Source organism: Ambystoma mexicanum, chromosome 10 (genome assembly GCF_040938575.1).
Source record: "Ambystoma mexicanum isolate Mex_15411 chromosome 10, UKY_AmexF1_1, whole genome shotgun sequence".
Taxonomy (NCBI): domain Eukaryota; kingdom Metazoa; phylum Chordata; class Amphibia; order Caudata; family Ambystomatidae; genus Ambystoma; species Ambystoma mexicanum.
Window position 1 is genome coordinate 1,008,119,839 of NC_090932.1, and position 26,783 is coordinate 1,008,146,621.

The 26,783-nt window shown below is 46.4% G+C and overlaps 1 protein-coding gene across 8 annotated transcripts in view; it reads right to left on the reverse strand.

The window, feature by feature from the left end:
• Positions 1 to 20,499, reverse strand: part of EIF4G1 (eukaryotic translation initiation factor 4 gamma 1) — a 1,670,216-nt gene extending 1,649,717 nt beyond the window's left edge. For all 8 annotated transcript variants that reach the window (XM_069618798.1, XM_069618805.1, XM_069618804.1 and 5 more), the window contains exon 1: positions 20,375 to 20,499. The gene's annotated coding sequence lies outside the window, so the exon portion shown is untranslated. The remainder of the gene's footprint in view (positions 1 to 20,374) is intronic.
• Between the last annotated feature and the right edge of the window lie 6,284 nt (positions 20,500 to 26,783).

Consider the following 26,783-nt stretch of genomic DNA (forward strand, 5'->3'; position numbering starts at 1 on the left):
AGGCACTGTCCGAATACCAAAGAAGGACAAGCCCTCCAATTTACCTTCATGTTGAGACTGAAAATGCAGAGCCATCGGATAGCTGGGATCAACATTTCTTATGGCTCTTATGTGTTGCAGCATTCTCAGCTTCAATTTACCCTTTGTACTGCCCACATACCACATATTGCAAGGGCAATTCAAAACAGACCACAAATTCTGTATTGCAAGTGATTCTGGATGTGATTTGAACATTGTTACCCAGGATAGGATGTATATAACATGTCTTGTTGACTGCATAAGTGCAGGCTTTACATTTGGAACACTTATGAAAGCCTCGTGGTTTGGTGTTTAACCAACCATCGGTCAATGCATTGTCAATAAGCCTCAAAGCTGGGAACTAAGGTATCCCTAAATGAGGTAGATCTGCGAAAAGTAATATTAATGCGATCTCCCAAAATAGTATTTAAATGCTTATCTGATTTAAGGATATGCCAATGACGTTGCATGACTTGTCGAATCTTGTGGGCACCCTCACCATAAGTCAAGATAAGACGTGTCTCACTGGTGTCTGTGGTTCTATGTTCAGGGATGTCAGCTGACAAAAGTAGAGAGCGATCAATCGCTCTAGCTTTATGGAAGGCTCTCTCCAAAACTTTTTTGGGGTAACCCCGTTGCTTAAATTTGTTGGCCATGAGGGTACATTCGCAAACAAATGTTTCGATCTTGGAACAGTTTCTGCGTATGCGAATGAACTCCCCATAGGGGATACTCCATTTTAAAGCTGTAGGGTGATTACTCTTGGCGTGAAGAGGGATATTAGAACTAGTAGGTTTTCTAAACAGACAAGTGGTCAATTCACCTTGAGCCACAGTAACAAGAATATCCAAGTATGTGATAGCAGTCTTGCTGTGGCTCTCCGTGAACTGCAGATTAAGATCATTGATGTTGAGTACTGCGACAAAATCCAACCATTCTGCACTAGTTCCTTCCCAAATGATAAGCAAATCATCTATGTATCTAAGCCATAGGGCAATCCTGGATGTGTGGTGACAGTTTCTAGGATCCTATACAACAAATTTCTACCACCACCCCATCAACAAATTAGCATAGGAGGGGACAAATGTAGAACCCATAGCAGTACCTTGTAATTGCCTGAAGAGCTGCTTGTTGAAAAGAAAACAATTAGTTAAACAAAGCAAAATCATTTCCAATATCATTTGAGAATGTTGGAGGTAATTCAAAGATCTGGTATGCAAGAAATGTTTACATGCTTTAAGACCATCTGAATGTCTAATTGACGTGTAGAGCGACTACATCAAGTGTTGTTAATAGAAAAGTAGATTCCCATGGTATACCTTCTATATAGGCAATCTAAGATATGCAGTACACAATAGGATATATTAGTAGGGTACAGTTAATATTGGGAGAAAGGTCACTGCATTAATGAGTTCCAAAAGTGGGGCTCACAAGCTCCTGGTTAGGGCATAGGGAACTTTAGAATATATTTATTTTGTTTGTATTTATTCCCTTTCATGAACTTCCTCCAGTGTTTAGTCAGCGCTTCTGCCTTCACACCAGTCTGATCTTTGAGAACCTGGATGGTACGCAGATCTCCAAAACAATTCTCTTGGCATTTAAACTGCACTAATGATGCACTTAAGATAGGGAAAGTCCTGTCTTACCTAGAAAGCTGAAATGCAGGCAATGCATTGTTACAGGAAACCCACTTGACAGAGGCAGAGACAGGCAAACTGTTTAAAGGGTGGATTGGAAACGCTTTAGTTTCATCATACTGCTCTGGCTCGAGAGGAGTCCTATTTCACAAGAAATTACTGTCAGTAATACCCAATAGCAAAGACAAGGAAGGCTAGATGATCACAACTAACTGTAGGATATTAGTAACATCTATACCAACATGGGCGGTAATAGCTCTTTTCCAGGGAAGTTGCACAGAACCTTCAAAACCATGGTTCAGTTTAAGATCCTCGGAAGAGACTAATGAGGTCTTGGACCGGAATAGATGGCGATCAGAATCTCCTTGCAATACCTTATGAATTAATTCAAACTGATGGACATTTGGAGATCAGAACACGCGACTGCTAGGAAATATAGCTTTCACTCAGGAGCCCATGATACATACTCCAGAATAGATAGGATTCCAACAGTGGGAAAATTGACCAGCTCTTACCGTGGCGGGGGGAACATATCGAGTATTCACATTAGGGACCATGCAAAGGGTTTCATTGGAAATTTCACTGGACTATGTTTTAGAAAGTTCCAATCCATGGAGAATGAATATTATAGTATGTGCTGGTCGTGTGAATTATGAAAGTAGCAGAACTATTTAACGAGACAAATAGAAATGGAGAAATGTGTGCGATCGGTGCAAGAGGCCTTCAAATGCTACACAAGAAGCAGATCAATACCATCTTGGGGGAAGAAAAAAAAAAAAGAGCTAAAGTCACCAGAAAAGCATTCAATGACACCCTTCTGAGAAGAGAATACTTGTGCAATGCTAAGAATACAATTTGCCAATCGAGACAGAAAAAACTATGCAGAACACATTGCAACTACTATGAAGGCGGGGAGAAATGTGACCATCCATCAGCAAATCGATTGAAAGTACATAAAATGATAAATCTATGCAGTAGAAAACATCAATGAACAGCTGATTTATGATCCTGCGTCAATTAACAGAATTTAAAAATGTTTTACTCCAAGCCCTACACTTCTGAAAGTAGATCTGACCAGATGTTATACGAATGAGATTCATATTCCAATAGGATCAGAGAGTGAGAAAGAAAACCTGGAAACTGACTTAGGAGGACCTAAAAAAAAAAAAAACAAAAAAAAAATTTAAAAAAGCACTGTTCCGATTATCGGTAAATGCCCTGGCCCAGGCGGGCTCCTGTGGCATTCTACAAGAATATGTTGGACGATTGCATCTTCAAACTAATAGGACTGAAATTGAAATATGACTGACATGGTCAATTCTTCCCTGAGACGTGGTCAATTATCAAGCTCTGTTCAACACGCATCAATTTCCTTATTGAAGAAAGATACCATGAAGCCTTGCGAGACAAGATACTAGCCGAAGGTTTGGCCATCTGTCTCGAGATGATTTTGCTGAACTGATAAATGAGAATCAAAGCAAGAGATACCACAGTGAATGAGGCAGTTATTATTAACATTTACGAGCCATGGTTTAAAGACAAAAGGTGGCTGCTCTGTCCCTGGACAGAGAGCTTTTCATCACATAGGATGGCACTTACTGTATGAAACAAATAGGGTTTGGTTTAAATTTAAAATGGATCAAACTACTATACACTAAAACTTCCGCTATGGCGACAGTCTCATATCGTGCCATAGAACTGGGAAGATGTACCAGACAGGGATGCTTTTTATCTCCCCTACTGGAACCATTGCCGATTACTCTAAAGGTCATGATAGAAGGGTGGTTAAATATGGACGATGCAAACACAAAATGGTTATATATGCGGATTACTTGGGATGCAGGATAGCTAAACCTTGCTACCAGCTCTTATGGACTAAATTGACAATTTCAATAAGACTTCAAGATGCAAAGTGAATTTGCAGAAATCAGAGGCCATGCTAATGTCGTTTAGTATGAAAAATTAATATCAAATCTTGGTTTCCATTGGTGCCGAAAAAATGAAATATCTTGGAATGTGGCTAACAAGTGAAAACTAATATGGAAGACTTGATGGTGACTCGATGGACCTAGATAGTTTTTCTTTGAACAAACTGCCTATCGGATAAAGTTAATGCTTTAAAGATGAATGCAACACCACAGACCAACTATAAAGTAAGGCTCCACTTCAACAGACAAAGGCACTGGAGAATATTGACAGAATACAGGATTTCATATAGGACCACAAACACCTCGATTAAAACTATGGAAGCTACAACATTCACACATCAGTGGAGGTTTGGATGTACCATCTAGATGCTAGAGTTTACAGCAAAGCACTTTGTTCCCTTCCTCTGTGATCCAACAGGTGGGGGGGGGGGGGAGAGACTAAGGCAGAGACACATCTGAATACGCCAATGGAACCAAGAGTTCTACTGATGACAAAAGGAACAAATAAAAAAAACAAAATTAAAATTAAAAAAACACCAAGGATATGAGACATCCCCTCCAACAGAATCTTTAAGACAAATTTGGATCCAATGGTCAAAAACAGGGCATGATCCTCTTCACACAGGACATTCATCGATATAGCTAAACCATGAAGTGAAACACAGGATGAAAATGATACTATGGCCAAATTGTTCTGAATTGAGTGAAACTGTTTGGGTACCTAGGACAATAAGTGCATTTCCTTTCAGACAATTCAAGAATAGATAATGACTAACTTAAAAGAATTTCACTTGCTGAAGGGTTTTTGATATGTCTCCAAAAACTTGTTGAGTGGGATTTAGGCGCACAGTTAATATTTCTCAATACAAAAAGGTCAATTAGCCTAAAAAAAACACATTTACAAAAAATAAAAGTATATATAACATCCTAGATAAAAGTAAAAACGTATGAATGCTGACTTAATATATGGTATAACAAACTGAATTCGGAGATGGCTGAAAGTAGATGGAACAACATCTGCAGGAATAGCCCCTTTAACCTGCCTGAACTTAGGGAAAAGGGTCAGACAAAGCAAGAGCCTCGACAGGGTATACCGGACTCCGGAACGACTATATAAGTGAGGCATGGCATACTCAGTTTTCTGGGGATGCAGACATAAGGTGGGCTCTCTAGAACATGCTCTGTGTATGTAGCACAGTTAGCTCTTTCGAGGGGTGGAAAGGGGGCAATGGGAGAGTCGGCAAAGAAATGAACAGAGTATTGAAAACAAATTTGGACTCAAACATTGATTTTAGGAGATATCCTTCTGGATGATCTTCCCGTCCCACAAAAACGTTGGCTCTTTAGATCAGCACACTTACGTTCTTGGAAATCTAATTCCCAACATTGCAAGACTAGTCCCAGGAACTTCGTAGGATGTCATTGACAAAGTGATTTTAAGATGACGAAAGAAACTGTATGAAAAAAATCTAGTGACGGTTTGGAGAACTGATAAGCTTGTTTTAGGCTGTGGTGGGAGGATACTACTGGAGGGGAAAATAATATATACACTGTGACTTTAATGATATTCAATAAAGGAATGGAATACAAAAAGAAGGAAGTGAATGAATTCACGGTGGAAGGTAAAACAAGTAGTCAAGACAGTGGAAAAAGGGCACAGCCAATGAGGAAGACGGTAAACTCATTGAGCGGCAAGAGTGAAAGGTTGGCGATGGTAAACTCATTGAGCGGCAAGAGTGAAAGGTTGGCTTTGAATGAACGGTACAAGTTCAGAGCTCGGCAAGAATGGGCTGCAGACAACCAAGACCATTCGCCAAACCAGAAAAGGGATGTCCCTTGGTTCTTTCATGGTAAGAACAGCTCCGCAATGGAGTCTCACTGGACTGAAGGTTCCCTGTATGTGGAAGCAGGAGTCTGGTGATGGGAGAGCTTGGCGAAGCCCCGTTTTGAGCAGGGCCCCTGTCCCTATCCACTTTCCAACCCAGAGCCCTAAATAGGGAGCTGCCCTTTGCTGCTGAGATGAAGATGCCTGGGCTGGATTCCCATGAGACCCCCAAAAATGTGACATACGACTCTGGGATGAATCAGAACGCTGAACATGTATTCCGGTCTTCTGGCAGGATGAAGGCCAAGTCCTCGACACTGCAGGTCCAGGGAGTTTTGCTTTTAAAGCAGGACCCTCAGTCGTTCATCTGGATCCTCTGCAATAGAAGGGTGTGGCAAAAGAAATTACTAAATGTTCACAGAATCCACAAATTCTAAAGAGAACCAAAGTTACAGTGCCAGTACAATACTCACTTCAAAGCTACAGTCTCAGGGATAAAGCACACAGACTCTACACAGCCGATTCAGTCCCAGGGATAGAACCCACTGTTTGCTACTTAGCAAGTGATCGAATAGAAAACACCTAATGAAATTTCAATTAATGAAACTAATACCAAAATAATTTTTGGGAGAAAAAGCTAAAAAATAGGGTGGTGGGAGTTGGAATAGTGGTTTTGGGGGTGTGGGAAGAGTATTACAAAAAAAAAAGAAGGGCTTCGGAGGGGGTGAGGGAGAGGCGGGGGTGTAACCCCACCCCCCCCAAAAACAAAAGAAATTTGTTATTTTGGTTTTCGTTTTGTATTCGTTGAAATCACATTTAACCACTAGCAAGTATATCTTCACCCGTGCTTAGGTTTCTGGTCAGGCTGTGATTATTACTCTCCAGCCACAGATCCAGCTAATGGCTACTTGTTCTTCCAGAGATAGGACAGGTTTCATAACCAGGTCACCCCACAGTCTGTCCTCCAGGCCTGTATCTGAACTTATTACAGGCATAGACTGAAGCTACTCAAAGGCTAGGACTAGGCTTTCCAAGTCTATGTTGCCTCCTGTTTCTAGTAGATTCCCCGACCCATCTCTGCCACACCTATAAAAAGGAGCACAGATCTCTGCATTCGAACTCTTGATTGACACACTTATACACCAATGCCTCTGAATTATGCTATTTTTCTCCTTGCCCAACTTGTGATTGGTTATTCCCAACTTTCCCCGGCAGTCTCCAACCTGCTTCTTGGTTTTCTTAATGCTCACTGGTTGTCTGCAATCATCTTCCTGTTAACTGAATTAATTAGCCCCGAGTCAGTTGCTTGTTTAAAAGGAGTAACTCTGCCATATTTAAGTCAGGCAGTAAAGTAACAATGGCACAGTGACGAGTCTCAACGCCGAATGTAGAGCAGCTTGCAGCCTCTTGCAAGGAAAAGAACATTAGTCAAACAACCCCAAATAAGCCAGGTTGATCGTGTGAGGCAAACAGCATCTATATGAACTGCTGCACGTCGCAAGCAAGGTTCCCTGAGAGATTCATCTGCACGAGAAACTAGTAAAGGCAAACTGTGCTTGGATAATGTGAAGAGACAATCAGCGCAATTACGAATTGGCGGAAAACGACAGCAAGGAAAAAAGAAAATAGAAAAGTAGCAATGGTATCCACCATCTAGTTTTATTTTTCTTCCATTTGTGATTTTGGTGGTACTTGCCTAACCTTACACAAAAAAAAAAAAAATAGCAAAATACAGTTACATGTCCATATGTTTAAAAACACAAAAAAAAAAAAAGAGGTTTACTGGTAGGTGGGAGGAAGATCCCCCAGGAGGACCCATTTTGTACCCTGGCGCCCTATATTAAAGTTAATTGCCACGGACTGGGCACGGGTGATTCTGGAAGGGGAGCTGGAGGGGCCTTTTGGGGGACAAGCAGTGTCTGGTGCTGGTGTTCTGGAGGGCCCAGTGCAAGATCATGGGTGACCCCGATAATTAAACTCTCGGATGGGCTGACCCCCTAGGCCCTCTAATACAGTGAAGAAGTCTCTGTCCTGCCCGCCAGCTGTCAGCTACTGAGGCTACTTTGTTGCCCTGGTCGCGGCCCCACAGAAAACCAGAATATGCAGAATATTGCTCCGTAATACACACTTAGGCAACCCACAAAGGCAGACTCCACTTGAGAGTCATGTCTACAAATAAGACTAAGGACCCTCCGGGCCCCTCCAGGATGGCTAAAAAAGCTCAAGAAGGTCCTCTTGCCCAGCTCTGGGCCAGGGATCCGGACGAGCATACACCCAGGGCCCCCAAGGAAGTGTCCTCTGAAGGGGAGATGGAGGTTAATCAGGATCCACAGGACTTGCCCATCACCCGCTCGGAGCTTAAGACTCTCCTTGGAGAGAGAGAGAAAATCCCAGAAGCTGGCCAGAAACAAATACATGCGTTGAGGGAAGATCTGGCTGAAGGTTTGCAGGAGATCAAAAGAGACCTCAATAAAATAGAAGAGAGGGTCATTCAAGAGCTGTCAGGATGCGAGGAAGGCAGACGAGCTTCTGGACACTGAGGGCTGAGGATCTGGAGAACAGATCCAGACGATCTAATATACATGTTAAATCCTTACCAGAGTCTGTCCAGGATCAAGAGTTGGCTGATACGATAAGAGCAATTTTTGAAGAGCTGCTAGAGGCAGAACAGAATACCGAGCTCAGCTTCGACAGGATTCACAGTCGGGCCGAAATGCCAGGAACGAGAGCGCGAGACGTCCTGGTGGCTTTCCAGAATTACACGCAGAAAGAGAGGGTCCTACAATCAGCCAGAAAGGCGGGCCGTATCTCCCACAATGGAGTAGAAATTCAATTGTTCCAAGATCTCTCCCAAGCCACTTTGAACAGGAGACGGCGCATGGCCCCAGTACTGGTCCATCTGAGGGAAAAACAAATCAGATATAGATGGCTCCATCCATTCGCCCTCTACTTCATGCGGCAAGGGAAAACTCACAAAATACGATATGCGAGCAGGGTCTAGCCTTATTAGGCCTGGAGGACAATACAGCGCCGCCTCGAGCGTCCCCGAGTGGACGAGGGGCCCCCCGCAAGCCTTGGGAATGGTCAGAGGTGGGGTCGAGGAAATCAAGGAAGGAACGAAATCAGAGGGCCGACGGTTCGCAAAGTCACACCCCTGCATCAGGCCAGGGAGATCATTCTGAAAGGAAGGACAATTAGCTTTGCTATTGTGCACGAACCAATTCTTAGTTCACAACCCTGGGGAGGATTTAATTTACAGAAAATGCAGTGCATGTCGAAATGGAAGTGGCGGGAGCCGCTAAAAGGGCGGGAGGCTCAGGGGAGGAGATGGCGAATTGGCTTCTTGGAATGGGAGTTCCTGCGTGGAGACGAGTTATTTTTTGGATCTGGCTCTCGGGTTTTGCTACCATGGGGGGCTGGGTGCCAGCTAGATCCACCCGGTGGGTGGAAGAGGGAATGCAGAGGGTGGGGTGGACTGATCCGTAGGTTGGGATATAAGGAAGGCGTTCAACCCATAGGTCAACTCCAATAATTATAAGTGCGGGGTCATCTCCCTGTCAGAACTCTCGGTTCACCTATAAGGATCCTATCAATGGGTTAGTATGGATCAACTTAAAATATTGTCCTTAAATGTCAATGGCTTAAATTCCCCTATTAAGAGGATAAAAGTGGAGAGATACCTCCGCGGGGAGCACCCACATATCGCCACACTCCAGGAGACCCATATTCACTCTAGGGATGCATTCAGAATCAAAATCTGGGGGTATAAAAGGTTACTTCAGGCTACCCAACCGAGTAGGAAAGGGGGGGGGGGGGGAAGAGTAATAATAGCACTGGGGACGGGCTAGATATGGAAATTAAAGCCACACAGAAAGATGAACAAGGCAGGTATCTGGCGATCCAGTTGGAGGGCAGAGGCAAACTAATTGCAACAATATATGCACCTATTAATGGCTAGGACTCCTTCATCCAAAAAGTCCCTAACTCGCCTTGGCAATTTTGCCAGAGGTAACATTTTAACGGGAGACTAACATAGCATGGAATCCCGAAATAGACAGGAGCAGGGTCACATGGGGACAGCAGGCTGGGACATCAGGGGATCTCAGGAGGAAAATGGGAGAGTTAGCCCTAATTGATGGATGGAGGGAAACCAAGGCGAATACACCAGGGTATACTTTTTACTCATATGCGCACAAAACCCATTCCCCGCATAGATTATATATGGCTGTCCTCCCCCTTACTGGGCTCCTTAACGGATATCAATTTAGGGGCTATGTCATTCTCAGACCACGCTCCAATGACCTTGTCTATTGCTAGGTCGCGAGGACCAATGGCTCTGTGGAGATGGCGTTATCCCACCCCACTGTTCCGAGATGTGGTATTTTTTTAAAGGAAACAGAGCAAGCCCCGGAGGAGTTTGTCACCTATAACAGTTGGGAAGACACGTCGTCCCAGGTTTGGTGGGATGCCCTCAGGGCCACGATTCGGGGGAAGATTATAGCGATCAAGGCTAGGAGAGAACGAGAGCTGCGGCTTGAGGACGACAATCTGGGGCGTAAGCTTAAAGAGACGATGTCCCAGATGGCGGTGAAACATACGAGGTCGGCTGAGCGAGAGGTCCGAGCTCTCAGGGGACAAATCAATCTCATTCATGCGAGCAGCAGAACGTAATCTCCTACGCTTGTGTCAAAAATACTATGTTATGGCAAATAGGTCTGACCGCCTCTTGGTCGAAGATGCCAAGAAAAGAACAGAATGACAAAACCATCTTAAGAATTAGGGGAGAGGGAGACCTGGTGTATACCCAAACCCACGAAATACAAAGGGAATTTTGTAGATTTTACACTAATCTGTACGCATCGGGTAATCCAGACCCAACGACCCAAAAGGCCTATTTAGATCAGATTACACTAGAGAGGATAACCACCGAGGATAGGGAAAGACTAGAAGATGATATAACAGACGAGGTCAGGAAAGCTATTGCCTCGTTAAAAGCGAACAAGGCTCCTGGGCGTGATGGCTTTGTGGCCGAATTCTATAAATCGCACAAAGAGGTTCTAATTCCGCACCCGACAAGGCTGTTTAATCATGTGGGCCCCGCCAAAACTTTACCTAGATCTAAGGAGGAAGCGAAGGTCATCCTTATTCACAAGAAGGGGAAAGATCCTGAGACGTGTGGTTGTTATCATCCGATCACGTTGATCAACGTTGACGCTAAAATACATGCTAAGGTCCTCGCTGCCAGGTTGGACTCGATCTTGCCCAGAATAGTTTGGTCCGATCAGGCGGGTTTCATTAAGGGCAGATAAACGGCAGATAATGTACGGAGGATATCCCATCTGATCGAAAAATCACATCGGAAGCGGGTTCCTGCCCTTCTTGCAATTGACGCCAAAAAGGCCTTTGATCGGGTGGAGTAGAGTTTCCTCTTCGCCCGGATGGAAAAGATGGGATTTGGACCCAGATTCTTGGACAGGATGAAGGACAATTATCAAGCCCCGACTCTGTCGTTTAAACGTCAGGTATCCGAGCCGGTGACAGTGGAACGGGGCACTAAACAGGGGTGCCCTCTTTCCCCTTTCTTATACGCCTTGCATCTAGAACCGTTCCTGTCTGCCATGAGGAGAGCTGCCTCGATATCGGGCATTTCATTTGGGGGGCAGGAGCATAAAGTAGCTGCTTTCGCAGACAAATCTCCTTTTCTCGCTGACTTTTCCTGAACGGTCCCTGCGGGGACTTAGCGAGGAACTCGCCAAGTTTGGACAGGCAGCCGGGTTGAGGGTAAATGCCAATAAGTCGGAAATACTCAGCCTTGGGTTCCCTACATCTACTAAACAGCAGATTAGAGATACATACGAATTTAGATGGGCTGGAGACAACATTAAGTATTTGGGAGTGTGATTGACTAAAACCATGGAAGGGTTGTACCAGGCCAATCTCCCGCCTTTACTGGAAAAGATTAAATCGAAGCTAATAGATTGGGTCCACTCTCAATGGTCCACTCTCAATCTCGTGGCTGGGCCGGGTGAATGTTTTAAAAATGGCGGTTTTACCGCAGTTACTCTACCTGTTTGCAGCTCTGCCGATTGACATCCCGTGATACTTTTTCAGGTCCCTACAGAGGGCGACCAGCCGCTTCATTCAGAATCATAAACGGCCGCTACTCTCTGTAACTGATGAAAACGCTTACCTCTCGGGAGGAGGAGAGGGGGTGGTATGGGCGTACCAGATTTTAGGAACTATTATATTGCTGCGCAAATCACGATAATTAGAGATTGGCAGAGGGACGACAGGAATAAACCTTGGAGGCCGATGGATAGGGCGGTGTTGGCGGGCCATTTGGAAGGGATCTTATGGAAACCGAGGGAGGATAGAATCCCCCAGATGTATGCCAGTAAAATCACTTCGACATTGGTGCAAGCCTGGGACACCGCAGGGAAAGAGGCTCATATTACCACCTTCCTGTCACCTTACACGCCGCTGTGGGGAAACCTCAATTTACCCCGGGCACAGATATGCTCACATTTGGGAAGTGGTATCAAGGCGGGTGCAGGATGGTGAGGGATATGTTTGTAGATGGGAAGGTTAAAGACTTCCAGCGCTGCAAGGTAGATTTTGACTTGGACGAGAGACAAAGATTTGGGTATATGCAACTGCGCCACTGGTTGTCGCATCCGTCCTTGAAAACTGCTGGATCTCGTCCCCTGACCCCTTTTGAAAAATACTTGGATACACATTCTGGTGACATAGGCCTGATGGCTAATATATACAAGTATATTAAGGAGGGGGAAGAGGTCCCCACCCGATCCTACATGAAGCAGTGGGAACTGGCTGTGGGTAAAGGCATAGGGAACCAAGAGTGGCAGAGATTGTGGACCCAGATTCCTAAGCTTACCAGGTCTATACAGGTCCGGGAGACCTGGCTAAAGTTCATGTTTCAGTGGCACTTGACCCCGGTTAAATTACATAGGCTGTTCCCGAATCACTTCCAGATATGCTGGGGGGACTATGGAGGGGTGGGAACTTGGGTGCACATTTGGCGGGAATGCCCGAAACTGGAGATATATTGGGGCTATATACGCCAAGCCACATCGCGGGTGCTGGGGGGGAGGGGGTAGTAGGGGTCTGGACATCCTTTGTATGTATGAAACCCTGGAGGCTATTCCTACTACTTCTCTTCGCAAAATATATGTCTTCGTGATGATGTCAATAGTAATGGTCATCGCCCGCATGTGGAAAATGAAAGTACCCCCCTCAGGAGCATGAGTGGATTGCTAAAATTTGGTCAGTAGTGTCTAGGGAATGGCTCACCCACTCCCTACAGGGTGCGCAGATGAAGTTCGCAACAGATTGGTCTACTTTGCTGGATTTTCTGGGTGGTGGCAAAAGCAGGAGATGGTGTCCCAGAGCAATGACCCTGTTGGGTATTATAGATCCGCAAGAGGTCTCGGACCCATGAAAGGGACTGTGCAGCAAGGGCCGGATCCCCGGAGATATGCAATGACTGTTGAAAGGACATGAGCTCACCTGTGTGGTCTTGTATTGGGGGGGGGGGGGATGTACGTATTACCAACCGCTGGATCGGGGAAGGGGAGGGAGGGTTTGGTTTTCGTTGTTTCTTTGCACGTTGATTGTTTGGTTTACAAAAATGCTAATAAACATGTTTTTTTAAAAAATCTACAGATTAAAATCAACTACTTGTACAAGACAATAAAACCCTATGCAAAGAAATTGCTTTATATAAGATACATAATTATGCCCAAAACACACAAATGTCCTATCCTTACTAACTCAGCGTAATCAACCCAGCCGCCCTCAACACCTTTGCAACAGCTACAGTCACAAGAGTCTGCCAACCACTGGATATCCAAAAATTGCACAGGGTCAGTAATGCATAGTTATGAAACAATCTGCCTAGCCACGGAGATTGTACTTTCGTTAGGGAAAGGTAGTTTAGAAGGATATGCTCTTCATTGTTTTCACATAGAGGGCATCCCATTCCAATTACTTCACCCGATCTTATATTGCAAATTTACCCCGTTGGGAGAAGATTAAGTCTATATAGCAGGAAATGTCCAGCCCAATAGCTCTTCGAAGTGTCATATCTGGGGATGGTTCCTTGGGGTTTTTCTAAAGATGAAACTTCTATAGTTTATACTCCCTCATTTTTGCCAAAGTACCAATCCCGTCTAATAAGAATATTTTACCCGGTCAGGCTGTTCAATTAGCTCATCAATTGACAATTCTGCTGCATCCAAAACCTCATCGCCCCTTTTCCTCAAATTGACCACAGCGGGCGACATTGCCCTATACAAGACAGCCAGATCCTTGCAGAGAGAGTCCTTTATAGGCACCAACAATTTCCTCTACAGAGGATTCTAATATCCACCAGACAGCCCAATGACATCAAGCCTAGCTCAAAACTGAGCACAGCTATCGGGACGCAGTCAGGGAGAGCCAAAGCCCTCTTCCAAGCTCGAGATTTCACCCCATCAAAAGCAAGACATCAGGAAGCATGATTTCACGATACCCTACAATAGGCTATGTACTACCCTCATCCCATAATAGGCTATCATTGGACAGATAGTGAATCTTCAAAACCAGGCCCTGATCTTTTTCATTTGAATACCTCCTTGGAATTACCAACAATAAATGCAATAGGATATTACCTCAGATTCAACTAGAAAAGATTTATGGACCATGATTATAAAGGCCCCCTTAGGGTCTACTTACTTCTCCCTTCAATGCCATTTGTTGGCAAGTCAAAAAACCATCAACTGTTGTTCGAGCCGTCTTGCCACCTCCATCTGCCCCACCCAAAGTACACCATCCTGGGATCGGAGCAAGATCTGCTATGTAACAAACTACTCTACAGGTTCAGCCAGCATCCTTTCTAAACAGTATTCAGATAATGAAATGGCTTAATTGCACCTTTATATGCTGTTGGAGTACTAACAAGGTCTTATCGAAGCATGCTGTAAGCCAGTTGATTAATATGCAATGTGGGCACCCCGACTAGTACTTGCATCAAAATACTGTTAAAAGTATTAAAGCCAACAGTTTTGGCATTTACCAGGCATTGACATATGCCCGTTTACTCAATATTTCCCAGCGGTTTCCATCTTCTTTTGAAAATGCCTCTGCCATGTCTACACCAAAGCTAAAAACGTGTTTACCAACACTCCCTTCGGTGTTTGAAATTGCAGAGAGCTATTTAGCTCCTGGATAAGGCCTAGGAGAGCCTGGTTAGCATGACACCAAAGCTACCAGGCTCCCCAAACGGTACAACACAAATATACCTAGCTGACATTAACTCCATGTGTCTAGGAATTTGCATAAAAAGGTACGTTAGTAAAACTCTCGAAGACATGTTAAGAATGAATTGCCCTATGTACACAAAGCTATAGTTGAAAGATAGATTAGTGCTTCATTCTGCAGCAGAGAAAAGGCAAGCAAAGTCACATCACAAATCGGAGGGGGGTCAGCAGAGAAATGTGGCAGTAAAGTGACTAACAGAATAATGCAATAACATATGTATAGGTTGGTGAACTGACAAAAATAATAAAAGAGAAAGCAATTTAAAGAGAAGGTCAAAAACGAAGACATGTAAAGCAACATGGCCAGCAACAGAGGGGGGCAACAGGAAACCGCAACAACATACAAGGCGGAGAAACCACAATGGAAAGAGGGGCTCAAGAAATGCATTTTTGGGTACAAGCCACATTTCAGAGTAAGTTCAAGCGCTCCATTTGTGAGACTGGACTTGAATGGCTCTTCAGTCTGGATGAGTAGCTCCTTGTCAGAGGAAATGCCCGACACCAAGAAACTACTTCCAGGTCCTTGAATTCCATTTTTAACCTCTAATATGGTTGAAAACTTGTAATGTTGGGGGAATTGCCTTTTTATGGGCAAGAATGTCTGGAGCCCCAGCCTGCAACAGGACTGCCACGGCAACAAGCCCCGTTGTGAAACATGAGGCTGGGAGAACTTAGTGTGTTCTTTCAAAGCAGATTTCCCTGCTACAGATCTGTGGACAAAGACTGCTTGCAGAGTCGAAAGCCGCCACAGTAGGCAGGTTAAGGAATCCAAAAATAGTTTATGGTCGGCAGGATCCTGCCGAGCTCGCGCTTTGCAAGCAACCACAGTCCAGTAACGCTCAGCTCTTTGGACCGACTTGTATGCCCATCTCCTGATATTACGGGCATTAAGGCACCAAATTAACACATCGCAAAAACAACCCCAGTCAAATGAATAGTTTTTTTTTTTTTTTTTTTTTGTTTTTTTTTATTACTTGCATAGTTTTCATCGAAGGTAAAGGGCCCAGGATCTGGTACGGTTATGCTCTCAACCCAAGATTAAGAGGAACTAATTATAGCCCCGCTGGTCGGACGCGAGGAAAAGGGTTAACCTTAAGATCAGTCAGGTAAATGGTTAAACAAACTGATGTGTAAGATTTAACAAACTGAAAATTGGTTTTGCAATATTTATAAACCACAACGTCTGAATGCAAGTTGTCGTATATTAAATCCACACGAGATTGGGTAAATGAACTGGATACACAGTACCTGCGTGAGCACGGGTATGCTTGACTGCAGGTGGAAACAAGGAGACACCAGTCTTTAACGGTGCACAGCAGACTTAAATAGCATTCCAGTTTTGGCATCGGTATTCCAACAACATTTTAAAATCTACATTCTGAAGTAGCACATTGTGATGCAGGGAGTTACCAAGTCGCTGAAGCATAAACACGATGCGTTCGGTAGCAGCAGCCTTAACGCAAAAAAAGAAATGGTGCCCACCAGGTCAGTGAGACTTTTGCGACTACGAGCCAAGGACAGCATTACTGCGAACCAATAGTAAGCCCTAAAAATATGAAAATCCACAGGGGTCGAGCTACATCAAACTGGACAGCAACCAGTCTTTTGCCGTGGTCAGTGTTAACGACCGAAGCATGGACACTAGACCTGCATCCAGTCTTCCAGACAGTGGGACAGGCGCAGTACACAAATTTTGCAAGCATTGCAACAAAGGCAAATGCATTTTTTTTAAAGTGTCCAGTGGGGGTGACCAGCGCAAAAGTGACACTGAAATAGTTATCCAGCCAAGCCTTAACGAAATGACAATTGTATTTAAGTTATTTTGGAAACAAAAAGGTCTGCACGAATTAAGCGTATTCCAAATCGTGTATACTTCAATCTGCGCGATCAGCGGGAATAAAAGAACAAATTAGGGGGAACAGCTCGCCCCCAAAGTGGTAGACAGGAGAGCACATATTCATCCATACAGCCCGGACATCGAAGAACCCTGGTATTGCGCTTGCGCGGGCGCTTAGCTACTCAAGTGATGACTGCCGTTTTTTTAAAGCGGAAAACAGTATCGAATATTGCAGCAATAATACATCTATTGGGCTAACTCCATATTTTGTCTGCTAGATTTTAGGCCACCTGAGCATCTCCCTGGCAGTCAGCAAAGACCCTGCGCCAGCAGACGCACCCTCCCAGGCACCACACACCCAGCACTGCACGCACTGTATGTGCAGACTGCCAGTACCAGACAGTCTCGCAAACAGCGCACCAAGCACAGAGTCGGCACCCAAGGGAGGAAGACATCACCACTGTGCCCTGCTTCCAGATGTTCAATATGGCACCAGAATCCGACTTCGACCCCCGTGGGAGGGACCGTGTATTAGCAAATCTCCGAGATGCTGGGCTGAGGAAACCCGGCTGGTGAATAGTTTTAGGGCCATAAGGTGCAGCAACAGTGCCCGATATATGAAAGGCATCTGCGACCAGATTAGGTGCTATGTGCGAGTATAGAGAATACCTGAACGATAAGGGGAGGACAGAGCTGTAAGGGGAGACCAAGGTAAAAGCAGAGCATTACACAACACAATAAATGAGCAATATGCATATACAGCAACGTGATCAAACCAAACTGTAACCAATCTCTTTGTGGTGTCCCTCAGGGCTCTATATGCTCCCCCTGGATCTTTAACGTCTACCTTGCACTTCTCGCAAGCCTCATTTCCTCTTTCTCCTCCAACTTATAGTGTTACACAGACAACACACAGCTCTTCTTCAGACTCCCTACTGATCCCTTTGCACCTTCCAGCATCCCGGACTGCCAGCCAGTCCTGGTGTGCCTATAATGATCTCTGCCTCATAACCTTTAAAACTGAGATTGGGACCCCTGCTCCCCCCTTCCACTTTGGCCTTCGTCCTTGGGCTCCCCCCTTCAGCCCCCCTCCCCCTCGCGCCTTCAACTGAAGCCAGAAACCTTGGAGTCATGTTAGACTCCTCTTTCCTTCCTCCCACTCAGGACATTGCCAAGAAGTCCAACTATCATCTTTTGATTCTCAAAGGAAATCTACCTTTTCTCACTTTCCCTCAGAGGCTCAATGTGACTCAAGCCCTGGTTCTCTCTAGACTACTGTAACAGCCTCCTCCTCCCACTCTGTGACCCCTGCAGGTTTTCCAGTCTCGGGAGGATAGCTCAGGGGCAACATGCTCACATTGGAAGCAAGACGACACGGAACACCACAGGTTCGATTCCCGGGTCCGCGCTTGGAAACCTCTGGGTATTAAGTGCATTACAAATACTCATATCATCCAGGATAGGGCAGCAAGACATCCTTGGCCTTAAGCCCAAGGACTGCACCTCTCCTGCACTAAAAAGTCTTCACTGGCCGCCGGTTGCTGCACAGATTAAATTCCCTCTGCATCACCCACAAGGCTGTCTGGGCCCGGAGACCACACCGTCTTCAACTTTATCTCACTAAATACTCTCCCTCTAGACCAATTCTTTCCTCTGTCACCAACTTTTTGATGTGTAAAGCATTTTGCTAAACAGAGGGCCGCTCACTCTCCTCTGCTGGCTGCCTCATTTGTAATAGCCTCCCCCTACCCCTGTGCCTTAAGCAGGATCTTCTCAAATTCCGGAAGCTCCTTAAGACTTTCCTCTTACTTCTCTCCTCTGCTAATCACACAGTTGCTGAATCGGTGTACTTGAACCTTATGCATCTCCAGGGCCTTGACCTCCAACACCAATTCCTCCCAGCTCCTGTCCGTCCACAGTACTTTCATTTGTACACCCTCCGCTCTGGAGACTCACATTTACACCTCCTGCGGCACAGGCCGTGTAACACTGCATTTCCAGCACTTCGTCCATGGCTCACCCACGGGCTCTGACTCCCCAGCACTTACCCCCTCTTCAACTGCACTTTCTGAATACTCAAGGCATAGTAGGTTTGTCTCCCACCTTCCCCCCCGCTCTTAATAGTACTGCTGTAATGCATTTCCCACCCTTCCTGTCCTGTGGGCGCTTTGAAACAGTATATTCTTATTGTATAGACACCCAACAAGCAAACAAAACATATATAACCTTATGGCAACAGCACACGTTGACGGGAATGACGCTGCCTACTTGTAGGAAGCAAAGGATGGGCTTTAAAAATCCTTGTGCCTCATACCTTTTCACAAAAAACATCGCAATCTCACGTTTACCTAACACAATGTGGACATTTAGTGTGGTGAAAAAATGCCCATCTCCCCCACATCCGCCTGCATGGTCACCTCACCAGCACTAAACCATGTGCAGATTTGCTGAGCAGGATCCAAAAGCAACTCATGGTTATTCAGCATCACCCAGTAAACTGGAGCTACCTGTGGGAAACGAATCTTTTAACTAACAAGCTGCAATCCTAACTTCCAATAAGAGTCAAAAGTTATTACATGCATTAACTATGACCCATTATGGGTTAAATGTATTCTGGGGTGTCCTAATGCGCCTAAATGTACATTCCCGAGTTAACGTCACATAGATGTGACTGACACCAGTTGGCCCATGGAATCAAAAGTGGCTCCTGGTAGCAGTTGGTGGCCACTGGCCAGCTAACTAGACTTCTAGATCACAAGCAGAAGCTTAACAGCTTCAAGCGATTTCGAACCCAGTTTTCACGTTTATAATGCTTCATGCTATACTCCGCCCCTTCCAAGTATCGTAATAACAGGAATTGTAAGCCAAAGTAAAACGTACTGAGGGGACCGGAAGCCGTTTTCTATTACCTAAACTCCCTGGGGTAACTTGCAGTCTATGGTCGAGGTACAAGGGCTACTTGTTGAAGGATACGCTACACGACATCAGAGGGAAAGAAATGGTTTTCCTCAGGCCGATTTATTTAAGTGCTTTACAATACAGGAAAGAAGTTTACAAGGAAGTACTTTATCAAGTGTGTGTGGAGTGACAGAACGCTATTTGCAATATCAAGAATGTTAAGGATGGGGAGAAGCGATAAGAAAAAAAAAACACGTTTGTAAGGTAGTATTTTATGGGAGACGTATCAAGTACCTAAAACATGGGGTATCGGAGGATTTGAGGGGTGTTAACATTTAGGGTCATTATTAATGAGGCGGGCGGGTTACAGTTACATATGGAAAAAGAATTTACTAAGCAGTGCGATCTTCACACTTTACAATAAAAAGCGCTGTATTACGAGCTACAGACACACGGGATTTTTAGGAGAACTACACGAGTGTTTCGCAAAGGGTACCAACTGGATTAACATGGGGTTCAAGGCATGCTTGATTTTCACCACCGAACGATGCTGAAATAGTAATGTTGAAAGAGGTGACACAGAATAAGGCGAGAGATTTCATCACGCTGATTCATTAGAGAAGCATTTTCATTTCATCCGGGTGTAGGAAGGTAACATGTCACTTGACAGTCTTTCAGAGGGACGGTCTCGGAAACGGTGAAAGAAACACGTGGCCTAGACTCTGGCAGGGGAGATTTTAAGTGACAGGCGCAGTCCCTCCTCCCCACCCGACGACAGGCGGATACCCGGCACGGGGAACACAGCAGATTTCAAGGCCTCAGCGTGGCTGATGCCTTCGGCCCCATAAGGTGGGCAGGTCGAGGATGGAAACCGATAACCATTGCCCCCTCCCTCCAGGGGCGCCGCACTCTACCTTTCGCACTCCTCAGTCCGCCAAACCAGGCGCAGACACACCAGCCACCGCCACCATTTCCGGATAATCTGCAGTCGCTCCAGCTGCGCAGCCGCAAAACAACAACCGGGTCACGTGATGAGGGGAAGTCGACCAGAGTGGAGCCGGAAGAATGAACTGAGAAAGACGAGGGAGTCCTTGAAGCGTAAAAGTCGCCCTGGTCATGTGCTGGGGGTGGGGGAAACTCCGTCACTAGAATGGGCAATTTTTTTACGAAGACCTTAGGATGTGAGAGTTCCAGTATTCGTATGACAATTTAGAGGTTTTTTTAATGTTAAATACTGTTTTATTAATATTTGTAAGCATTACAATTAATTAAAGAATATATGCGTTACATAGAAGGATTAATAAAACTTAGTTACTACAATACAGAACATTTCTTTTTTTGTTGATAAAATAAATTGTTGTTAAACCAATTATTGTATTTCAAACGAATGCTTATACGATTGAAAATATTAGCAAGATGGTATAACATACATACCAACATTCCGACCTATGGGAGATTTAGTGTAAGAAATCGGGGATACGTTATTTTACCCATAATAATACATTGGCACTGGAATTATTTTAGGCGGGGGAACGTGAAAAATAGCTATATTTTTCAATGAAAAGTCAGGAGTCTCCCGCCTAAATTGGGAGGGTTGGCATGTATGGTATAAGCCTGACGGGGGCGTGGCCGGCGCGCATGGCATGAAGACGGACTTCGCCAGCGCTCCTGCCTGAGATCCTGCAACGGACCGAACCGTTCATTTTATAACCGATGAATAAACATAAATTAGGAAGCAGCGTGGAGAAGAACCGTTTCCCTACCCTCGCGAAGATCCTATGTGAAAATCAGACTGCAACAGCTGGTAATCGGAGCGGGTAAAGTGGAGACCCCCCGCCCAGCAAGATGGCGGCGCCCGCGGTTCCTTTCTAAACCACATTGATGCGGAACGGATCACCTTCTGTAGGCGGAAAGCACGGACTGATACTTCCAGCCCTGCGCACCGACGGCATCCCGGAGGGAACCGATCCTCGCTGCCGACTGCAGCCTGTGTCTCCGCTTCCTAGACCACGAACCGCGGCGGGGACGGCGCCGGGAGGTGGAAAGCCCCGAAGAGGAAAGAAGACGCTGAGACGGGACCACTGCACGCGGCCGCCGAGAGCGGTCACCATCCAGCCGGGCCCTATCTGTGAAGCGGGGAAGAGGAGCCCGAGCAGCACCTACGGGGAGGGGGCCGGGGGCAAACCCTGCTGGAACTGCTGGCCTGAAGGACCTGCCGAGGGCACAGAGGAGGCACCGGGGAGGCGGCCTGGAGATGGCTCACACCAAAGCCCCAGACTGGGACTCCTGGGGGCCTGCAGCTCCCCACTGACGGCTGATACGGCATACCGCCACAGCCTTTCGGACACGGGGCGGCCTATCGAGCATCAGGGCAGTAAGCCTCAGGAGCGACCTGGAAGGCCTGGGGCGGCATGGAGAAACTAACGTGCACTACGAAAGAAAAGGCACTGCGCCTGAACGTTGTCCGACATGCAGCAACTTGTGTGCTTGATCCCAGGCTTTGAGCCAACATTTAACGGATGGCCTCAACCGCGAGCGGGGGAGAAGCAGAGCCATAGGTGACAAGCCACAACAAGAACCAGCCCTCCACACGACGCTTTGGGCCCTGTGAAAGACTGCTGGCCAACACACCTCAGACCTGCAGAAAAGGGGACTCAGTCAGCAGGGGACTGACAACACGAATGCCCGGACATGAAACAATGAACAGGGTCACCGCTGCTCTGATACACTACGATTGCAGGCACACATGCTAACGAAAGGACAGTACAGCCATCTACGGCCAGCGACCTAGCAACCACTCAATCCAGACAAGATTGCCATTGACCTTGCATCAGTGCCGGGCAACTTTCCCCATAATAAGGTGAGGGGCTGGGAAAACCCCGGAGACAAGGGATGTCACCCCCAAAGGTAAACCGAAAACCGTAACAATGGACTCCTTCACACCGGTTAGGCCCAAGCAGCAACAGGACGCAAGGGCTACAGAAGATCCAACGACCCAAGAAGACGACCCTACGAACATGCAAGTGCTGCAGGCCATAGCAGCGCTACGCACGTCCATTGAAACCAGAATAGATGAAATCAAGTCGGACATGCAGCTGATCAGACAGGACGCCCGCAACCTCACTGAAAGGGTGACCACAGCGGAGGCCACACTGAAGGACAATGTTGGCAGCACAACAGAACTCAAATCTAAGGTCCAGGAACTTGAACTGCAAGTAGCGCGGCTGGAAGTGCGGTTACAAGATGCAGAGGGGCGCGCTCACCGCAACAATATTCGGATCCTGGGGGTCCCGGAAGATATGGAGGGCCCGGACCCAACAGAGTTCATAGAGACAATGCTATTGCAGGAAATTGGGGCCGGCAAACTGACCCAGGGATTTTCTATAGAACGGGCCCACAGGTCTCGGCAGAAAAGACCTCCTCCGGGCTTGCGCCTGCGTCCAATCATCACAAAAGTCTTACATTTCCGCGACAGAGAGACAATATTGAGATTCTCGAGAGAAGGCGGGGAAATCGAGAGACATGATGCCAAAATAGTCATCTACCCAGACTATACCCCCGCGGTGCAACGGGCAAGGAATTCATTTGTGCCGGTGAAAGCAAGGCTACGCAAGCTCAACCTCAGGTACATGCTAATGTACCCGTCGTGCCTTAAAGTATTGTATAAAGGGAAAGCCATCTTCCTAGAGACCTCAGCGGCAGCAAATATGTGGCTTGAAGACAACAACCTCGCAGATGATAAGGAAGGAATGGCGAAGGAGGTCACAGACCACTGAATACCCCATGCAACAGAAAAATGATCAAGGCTCGCACAACTAAAGAATGAACCATCGGACCGCATTAAGATTTACAGCACTACGAAAGCAACAACGGGCAGGAGCGCACCGACCCATGCGTGCGATGACGACGTCAACACACCCCTCCGGAACATGTGTAGGCCAAGTGCCAACACACTACCCGCACCGGGAGGCCTGGAAAGGCCCAAAAGGCTTGGGTGCCCCCGACCGCTGCAAGTTTGAGGCAACTGCTGGGGGCAGTTCAAAGTTGAAAAGTTTGCTGTTCCCATTCACTCGAATGAAGGTTACTATTGTTGGTAAATCTCCAGATGATATTGATGGGGGAGAAAGAGGGGAGTGGGGGAAGGGAGGGGCCCGAGCCCCAATCCAAACGCAGGCCGAATCCTTGATAGTTGGACCAAGCCCGTGGGCAGCTGGGAAGGGGAAACAGGACGACAGCGAAACCCTTATTGAACCACCATGACCACGACCACAATAAACATAATGACATGGAATGTGAGAAGCTTGAGTACTTACCTCCGCAGAAACAGAATTAAAACCTACCTATACAGAAAAGGGGTGATGATAGCATTGCTGCAGGAGAACCACTGAACAGTAGACTATATGACCAAACATCCAACGCATTGGGGGGGGAAAGGGATTTGGCACTACTTATTCCAAATATGCAAGAGGAGTCTACACCTGGATCCACCCAGAGCTCCCGTTCCGCGTGGTCAAGTCAGAGATAGACCTGGAGGGTAGGTTTGTTATAATATGGGGATTCATTGAACAGGAAGCAATATGCATTATGAACTCATATCTCCCTAATAATAATATACCGACATACCTGAACTCACTGTAGCCCAGAGTCGCACAATATAGGAACAGCCTTTTCATCTCGGGAGGAGATTTTAACTGTGTGCACGACCCGATGCTGGATAGGTCCAGACCCCAACTAAAGGGCCCATCGACAGCAACGACAGCTCTGGCCGCCATGTTGGATACGTGGTGTGAAAAGCACCCAGAAACACGAGGATACGCATACTACTCGTCCCTGCACAATCTACACACAAGATTAGATTATATCCTTATAGGCAGGGAACACTTGTGCCGGGTGGATGGGGCACAATACTTGGGAAGGACCATCTCTGAACACTCCCCACTCTTGGTGACATGGAATCACAAGGGACCTAGACCCCGATCCCCATGTGGAAAATGCCTGGGGAAGCCCTGAAGGACCCAGCCTTCAGGGAGGAATTACGAGATTCTATTGATGGCTATCTAGAGGTTAACATGGGCAGTGTAGAACACATAAGCACAGTGTGGGATGCTCTGAAAGTAGTGGCCAGGGGAGAAATCATTGCAAAGGCAGGGGGCATCAGGAGGTTGCTCAGAAAAGAATTAGATCAAGTGGAGCGGGAAATTGAAAGGCTGGAAGCCACTCCCAGAAACACCTAACAGGGGGAAGCAGAGCTTAAGAAGCTTAGAGAGAGGAACACAAATGCGTGGAGCAGGCTAGAAAAGTTCGACTATACTGCCAAAACAAATAGAGCACACGTAGAGGCAGACAGACCGGGCAGGTTACTGGCCTGGCTCTGCCAGAAGGAGCACCCCAGACACTCCACCACCTCATTACAGGACGAAGATGAGAACATGCACTACTCACTACAGAGCATAAATGATACCTTCACACGTTTTTACGCACACCTATACTCCCATGAGGAACAGGTCCCCCAAGAACAGTTGATAGAAACACTGGAAGAGTTAGGGCTTCCCAGATTGTCCCCTGAACAAGCCGACTCCCTTGAAGCAGAAATCACACCCGAAGATATAACCGAAGCTATCAGATCCTTGGCCACATGTAAGGCCCCTGGCACTGATGGGCTAACTACAGAGTTCTATAAAACATACAATTCCTCCTTGACCCCCCTACTACACGCTGTCTACCAAGAGGCATACGAAGAAGGGATACTGCCCGAAAGCATGAGAGAGACGCTTGTGGTCCCGATTCTTTGGCCCAATAAACCGGCAGACCAATGTGACTCCTATCGCCCACTTGCGATGCTTAACTATGATGTGAACATTTTAACCACAATTTTAGCTAAGCGACTGTCCAGAATAATAGGAGATATAGTACACACTGACCAGAGCAGCTTTGTACCGGGCCGCAATAAATCCATGAACCTGCGCAGGCTGCAACATGCTATAGCACAAACCAACAACGATGAGGACTCATACACACTGTTGTCTCTTGATGCAGTAAAAGCGTTCGATTCCATTTATTGGGAGTGGCTTGTGGTGGTGCTCAGGGAATTCGGCTTTGGACCTGGGTTTATTAGATGAATTAACTTACTGTACTCTAAGCCTAGAGCAAGGGTGAAATCTGGAAAGCATGTGTCGGAGGCCTGGGACATATGCAGAGGGACTAGACAGGGTTGCCCATTATCCCCAATGTTGTACATATTAGGACTGGAACCCATAGCCATTTACTTTAGAAAGCAGTTCTTCAATGCAGGCATAAGGCTGGGAGGCGTGGACCACATCATCTCACTTTATGCAGACGATGTTCTCATATATGTCAAAGACCCACACTTCAATGTGCCAACCATGCTCAAAGTTTTGGACAATTATTCTAGGGTCTTTGGGATACACTTTAGCAAGTTGAAGTCCTGCCTGTTCCCCCTGGCGGCCCTGAAAAATATGGACAAGTAGGCACTCCCTGCAGTGGGGATCAAGGTGCAGACTACGTCATTCCGGTACCTCGGAGTGCACATAATGCACACCCCTGCGCCAATGCATGAACTCAACACAAAGGCAGCACTTCCAGCTCTGCGCAAATCAATGAACTTTTGGGCGAAACTCCCCCTATCGATGATGGGCAGGGCCTCGATAGTCAAAATGATTGTCCCCCCACGATTCCTTTACGGGTTCCAAAATGTACACTATTACATCCACAAGCCCTTCTTCCGACTGCTTGAGACAATAGTGCAAGAGTTCTTATGGGGGAAAGGCAGACACAGGATAGCGCTGTCGTCGTTAGTTTTACCATACAAACAAGGCGGAATTCAACTTCCGAATCTGGAAAAATACTATCTGGCAGCACAGCTTAGTTTTGTGACCAAATGGCTAGCTGATGAACCCACATCAGAAATGCCATTGCTGCAAGCCATGATCCCTCTGTTCCAACTGAAGGAACTGATCTGGGCACCTTCACAACTACTGGGAACCATACCCTTTCTGGCTGACCTGGTGAGGAAAATCTGGCGCAGAGTGAAAATGCTTACCCACTCGCAGAGCCCCTACGCCCTGGAAGTACCACTGATCACAGACCTATGCACAAGAAATTCAGACTTGAAACAAATCAGACTATGGGAGAGGGAGGGGGTCTACACCTGGGGAGACCTGTACGATGAGGGCACTTTTAAAGAGTTCACCTCGCTGCAGGAGAAGGAAGGTATCCACACCGGCCAATTTCTGTGGTATCAAAGACTCCGTACCATAGCTCGACACAAGTGGGACACATGGCCTGAAGAACCAGACACAGACC